At 38.1% G+C, this 15,558-nt stretch overlaps 1 long non-coding RNA gene across 2 annotated transcripts in view; it reads left to right on the forward strand.

Moving 5' to 3' along the window:
- Positions 1-15,558, forward strand: part of LOC102154431 — a 355,562-nt gene that overhangs the window by 41,689 nt on the left and 298,315 nt on the right. The window contains exon 2 of one of the 2 annotated variants that reach the window (XR_005382138.1): positions 15,096-15,158. The exons of the other annotated variant lie outside the window; for it this stretch is intronic. This is a non-coding gene — a long non-coding RNA (uncharacterized LOC102154431). The remainder of the gene's footprint in view (positions 1-15,095; positions 15,159-15,558) is intronic. 2 annotated transcript variants of the gene reach the window in all.

A 15,558-nucleotide genomic window follows, 5' to 3' on the forward strand; every position in this document is an offset into this window, starting at 1 on the left:
CTAGGCTCAGCTGGGTGGTTCTTACTCAGGGCAGCATTCATGGTTGCAGTCACATACTGATGGGCCAGAATCATCTGACAGCTTGGGCATTCACCTATTGCACCAGTGGGAAGATGCCAAAAGCTGAGGCTCCTTATACCATTTCTGTCTCTCTCTGTTCTTTCTTTGTTTACCTCTCTAGCACAGTGGCTTCAGGGAAGTTGGAATTTGTACACGGTGGTTCAGAGCTCCAAGGTCAATTTCCAAGAGAGAGCCAAGGGGAAATTTTATCTCTTTTTATGACATAGATTCAAAATTCATGCATTGCCACTGTTGAGTCCATTATTTAGAAGAGTCACCAAAGTCAGTGTATTTCCAAGACGAGACTTACACTTTACACTTTCAATGAGAACAGTGTCAAAGAACTTGCTGGCAAGCTTTAAAATCTCCACAGAGTCTGAACTCTGCTAATTTTGTTTTATGAGGCAAAGTCTACCTAAGTGCCCATTGGTTTGAAGAAAGAAACTAAGTAGCACCCCATACTTCTGATACCTGCCTTATTGTCATTTTCACAAATAATTCTACAGATATTCTCCTCTTTTTTAATTCCATAAAGAGGAAAGGTGCTCACTCTCAGACTCTTTAAAACGCTTTCTCTCTCATCTACAACTACAACAGTTCCCCAGGGACTTTTCCTCAAGGGTCCAAAGATGTCTCCACCTCAAACTGGAGATAAGATTTTTACAACAAAGGCTGCTGATATTGTTTTTGTTTGTTTTGTATTTTGCTGTTTCATCAAGCTTTAACATTAAATTAGTATCCCTAAATTATTGTACTGAGCACTTTTTGACTCCTTGTTATACAGCATACTTGATATGTTTGTCTCTGGATTGCATTTGCTCTCTCCAGGACCAGTAACTAAAGAAAATTAAGTGCCATAGTCATCTTACTTCATAGACAATTCTGCTTCAAATATTGTTCCACCTACATGAAAACAAATCCAGCTTATGTCAAAGTATGGTATGGGCATCTCTCCCTCGGGGTGCATGCCAAAGACACTATTTCTGTGTCTTCTACTGTCCCTTTAAAACTACTCAGTTAAGTGGCTCTATTTTTTACCCAATTTGATACCTTGGACTTATAACTTTTCTATTTTTTTCTGATTATAAAAGAACTCTGATCACTTTCAGACTCAAAATCAGCCTTGTTTTAGTAATAGATTCAATCCAGAGTTTTAATATAAATTCTTACTTCATTTATAGCTAACTAACCTCTCTCAGTTCTGGCTAGGTACTGCCTAGAAGCTACAGTGTGGAATAGGTGAGTGCTTGGTCACTTGATTTTTTTTTTTTTTTCTCTTTCCCTGCTTTGAGTTTTGCTGCCTCCTGTTCCAGGTTGTCTCTGGCTCTTTGGAGATGGTGGGAAGGAAGAAAAGGAGGAGAAATATATGGGTACATTTCATTTCACTTTTTAAGTTTGAGGACACTGGTGTTCTTCTTCCTTCTGTTCATTTTACTATTCTCATTCTCAAATCTTCCTGACCCTTTTCCACACTCAGAAATTCCAGCTTGAGTAATGTGTAAAATGAAGAGTTTAAGGAAGTAGAGCTTTTAGGCCATGTGGATGTGGGGCTCTCTAAGCATCTGGGGGTTTAGATAAACCTGAGGGAGGGAAGAAAATACAAGGTAAATAGATTTTGTTTTTTTTTGTTTGTTTCTTTTGTTTTTTGTTTTTAATTTATTTTTTATTGGTGTTCAATTTACCAACATACAGAATAACCCCCAGTGCCCATCACCCACTCACTCCCATGCCCCACCCTCCTCACCTTTCACCACCCCTAGTTCGTTTCCCAAAGTTAGGAGTCTTTATGTTCTGTCTCCCTTTCTGATATTTCCCACACATTTCTTCTCCCTTCCCTTATATTCCCTTTCACTATTATTTATATTCCCCAAATGAATGAGAACATATAATGCTTGTCCTTCTCCGATAGACTTACTTCACTCAGCATAATACCCTCCAGTTCCATCCACGTTGAAGCAAATGGTGGATATTTGTCTTTTCTAATGGCTGAGTAATATTCCATTGTATACATAAACCACATCTTCTTTACCCACTCATCTTTCAATGGACACACAGGCTCCTTCCACAGTTTGGCTATTGTGGCCATTGCTGCTATAAACATCGGGGTGCAGGTGTCCCGGCGTTTCATTGCATCTGTACCTTTGGGGTAAATCCCCAACAGTGCAATTGCTGGGTCGTAGGGCAGGTCTATTTTTAACTCTTTGAGGAACCTCCACACAGTTTTCCAGAGTGGCTGCACCAGTTCACATTCCCACCAACAGTGTAAGAGAGTTCCCTTTTCTCCGCATCCTCTCCAACATTTGTGGTTTCCTGCCTTGTTAATTTGCCCCATTCTCACTGGTGTGAGGTGGTATCTCATTGTGGTTTTGATTTGTATTTCCCTGATGGCAAGTGATGCAGAGCATTTTCTCATGTGCATGTTGGCCATGTCTATGTCTTCCTCTGTGAGATTTCTCTTCATGTCTTTTGCCCATTCCATGATTGGATTGTTTGTTTCTTTGGTGTTGAGTTTAAGAAGTTCTTTATAGATCTTGGAAACTAGCCCTTTATCTGATACGTCATTTGCAAATATCTTCTCCCATTCTGTAGGTTGTCTTTGAGTTTTGTTGACTGTATCCTTTGCTGTGCAAAAGCTTCTTATCTTGATGAAGTCCCAATAGTTCATTTTTGCTTTTGTTTCTTTTGCCTTCGTGGATGTATCTTGTAAGAAGTTACTGTGGCTGAGTTCAAAAAGGGTGTTGCCTGTGTTCTCCTCTAGGATTTTTATGGAATCTTGTCTCACATTTAGATCTTTCATCTATTTTGAGTTTATCTTTGTGTATGGTGAAAGAGAGTGGTCTAGTTTCATTCTTCTGCATGTGGATGTCCAATTTTCCCAGCACCATCTATTGAAGAGACTCTCTTTCTTCCAATGGATAGTCTTTCCTCCTTTATCGAATATTAGTTGACCATAACGTTGAGGGTCCACTTCTGGGTTCTCTATTCTGTTCCATTGATCTATGTGTCTGTTTTTGTGCCAGTACCACACTGTCTTGATGACCACAGCTTTGTAGTACAACCTGAAATCTGGCATTGTGATGCCCCCAGATATGGTTTTCTTTTTTAAAATTCTCCTGGCTATTCGGGGTCTTTTCTGATTCCACACAAATCTTAAAATAATTTGTTCTAACTCTCTGAAGAAAGTCCATGGTATTTTGATAGGGATTGCATTAAACGTGTATATTGCCCTGGGTAACATTGACATTTTCACAATATTAATTCTGCCAATCCATGAGCATGCAATATTTTTCCATCTCTTTGTGTCTTCCTCAATTTCTTTCAGAAGTGTTCTATAGTTTTTAGGATATAGATCCTTTACCTCTTTGGTTAGGTTTATTCCTAGGTATCTTATGCTTTTGGGTGCAATTGTAAATGGGATTGACTCCTTAATTTCTCTTTCTTCAGTCTCATTGTTAGTGTATAGAAATGCCACTGATTTCTGGGCATTGATTGTGTATCCTGCCACGCTACCAAATTGCTGTATGAGTCCTAGCAATCTTGGGGTGGAGGCTTTTGGATTTTCTATGTAGAGCATCATGTCATCGGCGAAGAGGGAGAGTTTGACTTCTTCTTTGCCAATTTGAATGCCTTTAATGTCTTTTTGTTGTCTGATTGCTGAGGCTAGGACTTCCAATACTATGTTGAATAGGAGTGGTGAGAGTGGAAATCCCTGTCTTGTTCCTGATCTTAGGGGAAAGGCTCCCAGTGCTTCCCCATTGAGAATGATATTTGCTGTGGGCTTTTCGTAGATGGCTTTTAAGATGTCGAGGAATGTTCCCTCTATCCCTACACTCTGAAGAGTTTTGATCAGGAATGGATGCTGTATTTTGTCAAATGCTTTCTCTGCATCTATTGAGAGGATCATATGGTTCTTGGTTTTTCTCTTGCAGATATGATGAATCACATTGATTGTTTTACGGGTGTTGAACCAGCCTTGTGTCCCAGGGATAAATCCTACTTGGTCATGGTGAATAATTTTCTTAATGTACTGTTGGGTCCTATTGGCCAGTATCTTGGTGAGAATTTTTGCATCCATGTTCATCAGGGATATTGGTCTGTAATTCTCCTTTTTGGTGGGGTCTTTGTCTGGTTTTGGAATTAAGGTGATGCTGGCCTCATAGAACGAATTTGGAAGTACTCCATCTCTTTCTATCTTTCCAAACAGCTTTAGGAGAATAGGTATGGTTTCTTCTTAAACGTTCGATAGAATTCCCCTGGGAAGCCATCTGGCCCTGGACTTTTGTGTCTTGGGAGGTTTTTGATGACTGCTTCAATTTCCTCCCTGGTTATTGGCCTGTTCAGGTTTTCTATTTCTTCCTGTTCCAGTTTTGGTAGTTTGTGCCTTTCCAGGAATGCGTCCATTTCTTCTAGATTGCCTAATTTATTGGCGTATAGCTGTTCATGATATGTTTTTAAAATCGTTTGTATTTCCTTGGTGTTGGTAGTGATCTCTCCTTTCTCATTCATGATTTTATTAATTTGAGTCTTCTCTCTCTTCTTTTTAATAAGGCTGGCTAATGGTTTATCTATCTTAAAATTCTTTCAAAGAACCAACTCCTGGTTCTGTTGATCTGTTCCACAGTGCTTCTGGTCTCGATTTCGTTGAGTTCTGCTCGAATCTTTATTAACTCCCTTCTTCTCTTGGGTGTAGGATCTATTTGCTGTTTTTTCTCTAGCTCCTTTATGTGTAAGGTTAGCTTTTGTATTTGAGTTCTTTCCAGTTTTTAGATGGATGCTTGTATTGTGATGTATTTCCCCCTTAGGAATGCTTTTGCTGCATCCCAAAGATTTTGAACAGTTGTATCTTCATTCTTATTAGTTTCCATGAATCTTTTTAATTCTTCCTTAATTTCCTGGTTGACCCTTTCATCTTTTAGCAGGTTGGTCCTTAACCTCCACGTGTTTGAGGTCCTTCCAAACTTCTTGTTGTGATTTAGTTCTAATTTCAAGGCATTTGGTCTGAGAATACGCAGGGGACGATCCCAATCTTTTGTTATCGGTTCAGACCCGATTTGTGACCCAGTATGTGGTCTATTCTGGAGAAAGTTCCATGTGCACTTGAGAAGAATGTGTATTCAGTTGAGTTTGGATGTAAAGTTCTATAGATATCTGTGAAATCCATCTGGTCCAGTGTATCATTTAAAGCTCTCGTTTCTTTGGAGATGTTGTGCTTAGAAGACCTATTGGGGGTAGAAAGAGCTAGATTGAAGTCACCAAGTATAAGTGTATTATTATCTAAGTATTTCTTCACTTTCGTTATTAATTGATTTATATATTTGGCAGCTCCCACATTCGGGGCATATATATTGAGGATTGTTAAGTCCTCTTGTTGGATAGATCCTTTAAGTATGAGATAGTGTCCCTTTTCATCTCTCACTACAGTCTTCGGGGTAAATTTTAGTTTATCTGATATAAGGATGGCTACCCCTGCTTTCTTTTGAGGACCATTCGAATGGTAAATGGTTCTCCAACCTTTTATTTTCAGGCTGTAGGTGTCCTTCTGTCTAAAATGAGTCTCTTATAGACAGCAAATAGATGGGTCCTGCTTTTTATCCAGTCTGAAACCCTGCGCCTTTTGATGGGGTCATTAAGCCTGTTCACATTCAGAGTTACTATTGAGCGATATGAGTTTGGTGTCATCATGGTATCTATTCAGTCCTTGTTTTTGTGGAATGTTCCACTGAACTTCTTCTTAAAGGGGAATTTTAAGAGTCCCCCTTAAAATTTCTTGCAGAGCTTGTTTGGAGGTCACATATTCTTTCAGTTCCTGCCTGTCTTGGAAGCTCTTTATCTCTCCTTCCATTTTGAATGAGAGCCTTGCTGGATAAAGTATTCTTGGTTGCATGTTCTTCTCATTTAGGACCCTGAATATATCCTGCCAGCCCTTTCTGGCCTGCCAGGTCTCTGTGGAGAGGTCTGCTGTTACCCTAATACTCCTCCCCATAAAAGTCAGGGATTTCTTGTCTCTTGCTGCTTTAAGGATCTTCTCTTTATCTTTGGAATTTGCAAGTTTAACTATTAAAGTCGAGGTGTTGAACGGTTTTTATTGATTTTAGGGGGGGATCTCTCTATTTCCTGGATCTGAATGCCTGTTTCCCTTCCCAGATTAGGAAAGTTTTCAGCTCAGATTTGTTCAAATACATATTCTGGCCCTCTGGCCCTTTTGACACCCTCGGGAACCCCAATGAAACGTAGGTTTTTCTTCCTCAGGCTGTCGTTTATTTCCCTTAATCTATCTTCATTGTCTTTTAATTGTCTCTTTTTTCCTCAGTTTCCCTCTTTGCCATCAACTTGTCTTCTATGTCACTCACTCGTTCTTCCACCTCGTTAACCCTCGTCGTTAGGACTTCTAGCTTGGATTGCATCTCATTCAATTGATTTTTAATTTCTGCCTGATTAGCTCTAAATTCTGAAGTCATGAAGTCTCTTGAGTCCTTTATGCTTTTTTCTAGAGCCACCAGTAGCTGTATTATAGTGCTTCTGAATTGGCTTTCTGACATTGAATTGTAATCCAGATTTTGTAACTCTGTGGGAGAGAGGACTGTTTCTGATTCTTTCTTTTGGGGTGAGGTTTTCCTTCTAGTCATTTTGCTCAGTGCAGAGTGACCAAAAGCAAGTTGTATTGGGAAAAGGAGAAAAAGAGAGGAGAGAAAGAAGGAAAGAAACGAGGAAAAAGAAAAAAGAAAAAAGGAAGAAAAAAAGAAGAAAAGGAGAAAGAAAAAGAAAGAAAGGAAAAAAAGGGATGGGGGAAGGAAAGAAATCAAAAAGCAAAACAAAAAACAAAAAAACAAAACAAAAAACAAAAAACAAACAAACAAAAAAAAAACACGGGGGAGTATCTTCTGATTCTGTATCCTTTAAGTCCCTTGACTTCCCCTGGAACTTGTCCGTCTAGCTGGTCTTCTGGGGGAGGGACCTGTTGTGCTGATTCTCAGGTGTGAGCACTTGGGGGAGCTGCTCTGCCCCTGCCTGGTGCAGGGCTCAGTGGGGGTTGTTTACCCCGTGAGGCCCCAGGAGGAACCACCGCAGTGGCGGCAGCTCTGCAGCCCTGGAGTCAGCCCCCGCAGTAGCCCCGGAGCTCTCCGTCTGCAGGGCCTGGAGGCTCCGGGCGGGGCCGCTGATCTGCTCAGCTGGGGCAGGAGCGTCCTCGCTGTCCTGGGCCCTCCCAGCCTCTGCCTGTCCTGGGGGAGGCGGGATCCTGGGCTGTGTCCCGGCGCCCTGTGCTCCGGGGCCTGCGCTGTTGGATTCGCCCTCCCGCCCCGCAGCCCCCTCCGCGGAGCCGCCCCCGAGCCCCCCGCGAGCTGCTCCCGCCCCGCAGCCCCCTCCGCGGAGCCGCCCCCGAGCCCCCCCGAGCTGCTCCGGGTCCCCCGTGCGCGCTGCAGCCCTTAGGGAGCTCGGCGCACTCTCCCGGGGCGCAGGTGCCTGTTAGTGTCCCCGGGAGCCCGAGGGCATCCCCGCCCTCCTGGGTCCTGCTCCAACTCCCCGCGAGCCCCTTTCCCCCGGGAAGGTCGGTGCAGCTCCTGCTCCTCCGGGACGGGGCTCTCCTGTCCTGGGGACACTCGCCCCGGCCTCAGCCCGGCTCCTCGCGGGCCCCTCCCCCTTGGAGGCCTTTTGTGTCTTTATTTCTTTTCCCCTGTCTTCCTACCTTGATACAAGCGCGAACTCCTCTCACTGTAGCATTCCAGCTGGTCTCTCTTTAAATCTCAGGCCGAATTCATAGATTTTCAGGATGATTTGAAGGTTTTCTAGGTACTTTGGTGGGGACAGGTGACTTGGGGACCCTACTCTTCTGCCATCTTGCCCCTCCTCCAGTAAATGGATTTTGATTACTGAAATATTAGGTTCTTGTAAAAGAGAATGATAAAAGATCAAGAGAAAAAATCATGGAATATGATGAAAATTCATAATTGCCAAGTTTTGTAAGATACCTAAACTTCATGAGGAACAAAATGTTTTTTTAATCTTTAGTAACAAAGATTAAAATGCAAATTTCCAGGAATAATTGTAACAATTAAAGCCATTCATAGTAGAGTGCAAATAGTTAATATAAAATCCATCTTTGACATGATAGCAGGAGAAAAAAATCTCTGCACTTCTAATGGGTAGTAAGGACAACATCCAACATCTGGATGAGAAATGGCACAAAGATGTTTAAGAAGATCAAGACTGTCTCTTTTTTACAACTACCTTCAGATAATTAAAGGATTTCTCTGAGATATGTGACATTTTACATGGGCTGTGTTTCAAATATTCTGTCTCAAAGTACACAGAAAAAGACTTAAAAGAGACAGGGGGAGCCACATTTCCTGTGAACAGTAATTCTGATTCTGAAGAACACATGTAGTTGTTCAACAACACTGCTGGATTGAGAAATGAGGTCTTGGGAATTACCAAAGAAGTGCTTTCAAGATAATAGAGCTTTACAGTGTTCAATTGCCTGCAGTGGAACAGCAGGGCAGATGGATTTCTCCCTAAATGGACTAAGTCTTTAAAACCTGACAATGAAGGAAATGAGGCTTTGAGTTGTTTTAAGAAAACACACACACACACACAAATTCCTGTCATAGTTCACATCACTTTAGGATTGACATTATTTACCCTTTTTTTTTTTTTTTTTTTTTTTTTTTTAGTTTTTGTGGTATTGGTAAATGAATGTCACTTGGGGGATCAAGTCTTCATGGCAAGAGGAGAGCAGAGACCTGAAGCAACTGTGTGGAAAGTTTAGGGAGAGTTGTTCCTCCTGCATACGTTAGCATGGGCATTTCTTTCTCGAAGCTGCTAAGGAACTGCCAGTGCTAAGAAACTGTTTTTGAAAAATTTGAAATATTCATTCCTTACCTTGGATTCTTCCATGGCCAGCATTTTCATGATTATTGGTTCTCATTATTTGCCATTTCATAAAAGAATTTCAAAAATTGCAAACATTACAATTCATTTGAACTTGTAACTTTTCAGCTGTGAGCCAGGCCTCTTCTAATATTTACGTGATGGATAGACTGAATTTTAGTCTATCACTAGACACAAATTTTAAAGGACATTGTCTTTTGTGCTCACTCACTTCCCTTGTCAACACTGCTTTTGGTGATTCTGTTGCCTCCATCTGCTCTGGCCCCTACATCCTGGCACCAATTCCATCTTGGCTGCCATTCTTAAGTAGGTTTTCTTTTTTCCACTCAGTAAATAGATATGGGCAACAGTGGTATTCTTATACTTTGGCATGAAGTGAGAATGTTTACATTTGATTTGTGGATCCCAAATTACAATTTTGAAGCAAAGACTGATGATTGTGGTGAAAGTGATAGGTGAAATTCTATGGAGCCTACCCTGTGCCACTTTCAACAAATACACCATAAAAGTCTTCATCCTCTCATTGGATTGAAGGGGAAGCCCTCTTCACTATTTCTTTGTCTGGATGTGACTTGTAGTTATCTAAAAAGATGATGGGATTCTCATTCTTCATTTAAGATAAGACTACAGCTATAGGAATTGAAAAGAACTAGGAAATTGTTATAGAATATTAACAAATCAATCATGTAGAATAAATGCTCAAGATGATAAGTAGAAGGTCTCTCAGAATCATCCAGATAATTTTGTAAGATTCCACTTCTTGTTATGATGACTTGGCCTCTTACATTATATCTAGTTGAGACTATCACCAAACTAAATAGAAGGCATGAGAATGATTATAGCAGAGGAAAGCAAATTCTTTGTGTTAAAATTGTCACCTGTTTACTAAAATCAGTAGAGGTAGAATTATGGTGATGAATTTATTTAGCTGATAGTATATAAGAGTAAGTCTCATTAAGATAGAATTTTACAGGGACGCAGGTTGCTCAGTGGTTGAACATCTGCCTTTGGCTCAGGGCATGATCCTGGGGTCCTGGGATCGAGTCTCACATCAGGCTCTCTGCACAGAGCCTATTTCTCCCTCTGTCTGTGTCTCTGCCTCTCTCTGTGTCATCCATGAATAAATAAATAAAATCTTTTAAAAAAAGATAGAATTTTACAAAACAAAACAAAACGAATTTTGTAAGGCATTCTGCTTCCTTGGTTTTTGCTTTCTTTGGACAATAGAATAGTGATTTTCAGAGCTAGCAAAAGTCTATCTGATCTGGGTAGCTATCTAAAAAAATAATTATAGATATTCTTTAAAATATTATAATAAAAATATTTTTCTAACAACTGAGCCCACACTTTCTATACTTACAGCTTTTTTTACAACACAAAATTTTTAAATCACTCAGCACTTATAATTATTTAAAAAATTCCTTTACCTTCTTCCATCACCCTTCAACTCTACTTCACTGTAATCACTGTAAATTATTTTGTGACCATATCCTTTCAGATTTTTATTCAATGGTTTCCTTTTTATTTTCTCTAGTCTTGTCTTATGGAAACCATACCAGATGAATGCTGCCCTCTTGGGAATTTCCCCTCTGTCTCTAAATGATGATTCTTTTCTATTTTTAAACTTTATGAATTTGTGATGTGTTCTGAGAAAATTCTTCCATTTTCTCTTCCAACTCACTGATTTGCACTGTGGCTATGGCTATTCAGTCTGCATGTCAAGTTTGTTGTTTAATTTAAACAAATATATATTACTTCTTTTTCATAATTTCCTATCTCTGCTTCCTAGATAAAATACATGTGTGCATCACTTTAAGGACAATTAAATTTCGTTTTAGATATCTTTTCTGATTGCATAAGTAGTTATTTTTACTTCTATCAATTCCTTCTTCATTTTTTTCCCTCATGATGTTGGTTTTCATCAAAACTCATCTAGATAGTTGAGAATCCCAACTGTTAGTAGCCAGCCTCGAGGAAGAGGGGAATCATCTTCCGAGGACTTATAACTTCACCTGTCTTCAACTAAAGTGAAGAGATGGGAATAATGTCCCAGCAACTGGTCTTCTGGTCCTAACATCTGCCTAATCTTCAATGGTGTCACCACCTATTTGGGTTGTATCATGTCTCTTTGATCCAAACACAGTTAATTCCTGGAGGCAAACCCTACTGTAATGTCAGGGGCTTGATACATAGGGGTGGAAGGTTGCAGAGTCAGCCAATTTCTATGCTCTCCTTAGTAACCAATTAATCCTGTCAATAGAACCATAGTATGCATAATATTTGAAAGATTGCTTTTAGCACTTAACGATATATTCAGTACATATTTCCAGGTTATCCACCTCATTATTTTTAATGACTGCACAGTATTCCATTGTATAGATGTATTATGATTGTTTAATTACCCTCTTATGGATTTTTAAAGTTGTTTTCAGCATTTTGCTATTGTAAACAAAATTTTGACTGGCTATTCTTTTCGTTACTTTCAAAGAGCAGATTCTTAGAAGTATGATTGCTGGGTCATAGAGTATGCATATTTTTAATGAATATAGGAGAGTTTTTGTTTCTCCATTTTTAAATCAACTTAATTTTTTTTTAATTTTGCAAAGCTGATACATGAAGAATGGTATCTGACTTATTTTGAATTGTATTGCCTCCATTGTAAAAATTTTCTTCTGTATATCTTTCTAATTTGACTACAGGTTTGTTGCTTTCACATTCATGTCTTAGATGATTGGACATTTATTGCAGTATAAGCATAATATCAGTATTCAATTATTCTTTTTCATATGACAACTAATTGTCTCAATACCAGTTATTGAATAAAACTTCCTTTCCTTATTGATGTGAAATCCTGAATTTGTCCGATATGGATTCTAATATATGCTGACATTGTTTCTGAACTCTATGCTAGTCCAGTGACCAATTTCTCTATTCTTATACCTGTATAAGATTTATTTATTAATTTATTTTTAAGATTTTATCTATTTATTCATGAGAGACAGAGAGAGGCAGAGACGTAGGCAGAGGGATAAGCAGGCTCTTCGCAGGGAGCTCGATGTGAGACTTGATCCTGGATCCAGGATCATCCCCTGAGCTGAAGGCAGATGTTCAACCACTGAGCCACCCAGGCATTCCTATATAAGATTTACAGTTATCTGGTGAGCCACATCTCATTATTTTTTCAAAAATTTCTTAGTTTTTGTATCCACTTGTCAGATTTTAAAAAGAAAAAAAAAACAGTCAAGCTTCTGTTTAGAATATCATTGCATTTACCTAATAATATAAATCCTTTATAACTAGATGGAGTTAAGTCTTCTTATCTGGGAAAGCATGTTTCTTTCTCTGTGTTCTTTAGGTACTGTTCTGTGGGTATTTATCTGAAGGAAATGAAAGCAGCTAATTCAAAGGTTTATATGCACCCCCATATCTACTACAGCATTATTTGCAATAGCCAAGACACAGAGCAACTTAAATGTCAATTTATGGGTGATGGATAAAGAAAATGTGACATACATATACAATGGAATATTATTCATCCATAAAAAAGAATGAAATCTTGCCACTTATGACAACATGGATGGATCTAGATGGTATTATGCTAAGTGAAATAAGTCAGAGAAAGACAAATACTAGATAGTCTCATGTGGAATCTAAAAACCCCACAAATCCAAACTTACAGGTACTGAAAACAGATTTGTGGCTGTTGGGGTGGGTGAAATGTGTGAAGGTGGTAAAAAGTTATAAAATAAATAAGTCCTGGGGATATAATGTACAGCTTGGTGGCTATAGTTAATAATAATATATCGTAAATTTGAATAGTTAATAATAATATATTGTGAATTTGAAAGTTGCTAAGATAGTAGATCTTAAAAGATCTCATTGCAAGAAAAAATATTTAACTCTTTGTGGTGATGGATGTTTAAACTAAACTTGTGGTAGTGATCATTTTTAAATATATAAATACTAATCATTATGTTGTATACCTGAATCTAATATAATGGTATATGACAGTTATATCTCAACTTAAAAAAAAATCACTCCAATAGCTGTGAGGATCATTGATTGGAGAGGAAAGAATGTAGTTGTTACAGTAACCCAGACCAGAGAAGTTGGTGGCCTGCAGTAATGTCTTTGTATTAGAGATAAAGGGAAATAGAACAAAATTCAAGTTAAAATGTTGGACTTCAATAATTTCTATACTTTGCTACCACCATGTAATCAAACATAAGAACTTATAGGCTCCAACCTTTACTTTCTCAGACATGACATCCTATTTCTATTAATACTAATACTAATAAATAAATAAATAATTATTTATTTATTTATTCATAAATATTTATTTAAATAAATATAAATATAAATATTTATTTATTTATTTATTTATTTATTTATTTATTTATTTTGGATTTCCTAGACATAAAATTACATCATCTGCAAATAAGTTTTTTTCTTCTTTTACAAAATTTAATCAGTTAACAAATTCTTTTTTAAAAAAGATTTATTTATTTATTTTAGATGGAGAGCTAATGAGCAGTGGGGAAGGGGGAGAAGGAGAGGGAGAGAGAGAATCCTTAAACAGAATCCCCACCAAGAGGAACCCAACAGGGGCTGCATCCCAAGACCCCAAAATAATGACTCTAGCCAAAATAAAGAGCCAGATGCTCAACTGACAGAGCCACCCAGGTACCCCAACAAGCTCTTTTCTGAAACATGTTGCATGAGCTAAGCTCTCCAAACTATTAGTAACCCTCTGTTATATTTATTTGTATTGCTCTTGGCTTCATTGCAGATCCTTTTAGTATGTCACCTTTCTAATATTTTCTCTTGGTTTCTTTTATATACTTTTTTTTTTTTTAAAGTAATCTCTACACCCAACATGGGGCTTGAACTCAAACCCTGAGATTAACAGTCTCGTGCTCTACTGTCTGAGCCAGCCAGGCCCCCTTTTTCTGTTGGTTTCTAATAAATGCTCCTTATGATGTTTAGGAAATTGTCTTTTCTATTTTTATATATTAGAAGCATTTTTTTAAAATGAGAAATATCTGCCACATCTTATCAAGTTTTCTCTTTGAGGGACTAGGAATAATCATATGTCATCTGAAGACATTCATCTGCCCAGATCGGGATTCTTTTTCTGTGTAAGTTGTATTATCTCTCGTCCTGTGTGATCTACAGTGCAATGTCTGTTACTTACTTTTTTATCATTACCTTTTATTTTATGAATATGTATTTAATGAGTACATAATGTACGGAAACTTTCTCAACCAATTTTTTTTTTTTTTTTAGAAGACCCAGTTTTGTCCAGTATCTCACCAAATATTCTCTGTGGCCATATGATGCTGTGACTCTTCTCTAAAAGTCTCAGTCTTCCATTTGGATCTATGTTCTCTCTTTGGCAACTAACTCTGTTTTCTCTGTGGTAGCAGCAACCTCAGTGGCAACAGGAGTGGGGGAAATTTTACATTCTCTTTGGCAGGAGTAAACACTTCCTGCCTGGAATCCAAAATGAAAATAAATTGCCCACTGTGCAAAAACATGGAAGTCATGATATTCCTGATGGAACATCTTTAAATAGTCTCCCAGCAGTCATGGTTTTGGGTGTTACTGCTTACAATACCATAGGGGTCACATTTCCATGAGATTTTGAATAAATTAGCAATAAAATACAAATTATTTATTCTGTAATGTCTATCTTTATTTTGTCCTGTTTACACTCTAGCATTTTATTAGCACTGAGGGATGGTGTCCAGGTTATTTGCATCTTTATTTCTGCCATTCATGGAAAAAGAAAGAATGAAAGTGACTTGGGTATATCAAACAAATCGGCGTTGTGAATGCTTACAATTAGAATCCTCAAGCTAATTCTTAAAAATGGATTTTTTTTCCCACATTCAAACGAAACTAGATAATTGACATGTCCTTGTATATTTTCTTTGTAACAATAGGTTCTACCACTAAGAACTTTAATCTCACTTTATCCTTTGCTTGCTATGTAAAATGGTTCTAAATTTACTATCTATCTTCCCTTGACCTCTTACCATGTGAGTTGTTTTGTTTTTTCTCATATCTAAGACTGCCCCATTCTCTCAATCCTTCTGTATTAATTAAACTTTTTAATTTGGTTGATGTTCTCTGATTTGTTTTTCCAGGTTCTCGATGTGCTTTAACAAAGAAAACTAAAAACCTGAGTGCTGAGGACTTTTAAATGCCAAGTAGGGAAGAAAAATTATTTGTTTCTGCATGTAATACTCTTATTAACAACAGTCCCAATTCAGTGTTTATTTTTCTGGCAAGAATATTCATTATTGACTCATCCTTTTTATTCCTTTCCTTATAACCTTGAGGGCAATACGTAATGAACAGAAAATGAAACTTGAAGCATAGGGCAGAAACTGGGGGTCACAAGAAGGTGGTATTACAGTTTTTCAAAATTAGCTTAGCATTTGTGATATTTGCTAGGCAAACAAACTTTGGGTATTAAATCAACAATATATTGACAATTACACACAATTCAAATGCCACTGCCTCTATCAGACTTCAGCAGTGTTGTAAATAGGCTCACATTAAACACTCTTATTGCTGATGTTATCATAATTTTGATTTAGTTCCTAC

The sequence above is a fragment of the Canis lupus genome, chromosome 31 (assembly GCF_011100685.1).
Source record: "Canis lupus familiaris isolate Mischka breed German Shepherd chromosome 31, alternate assembly UU_Cfam_GSD_1.0, whole genome shotgun sequence".
Taxonomy (NCBI): Eukaryota; Metazoa; Chordata; class Mammalia; order Carnivora; family Canidae; genus Canis; species Canis lupus.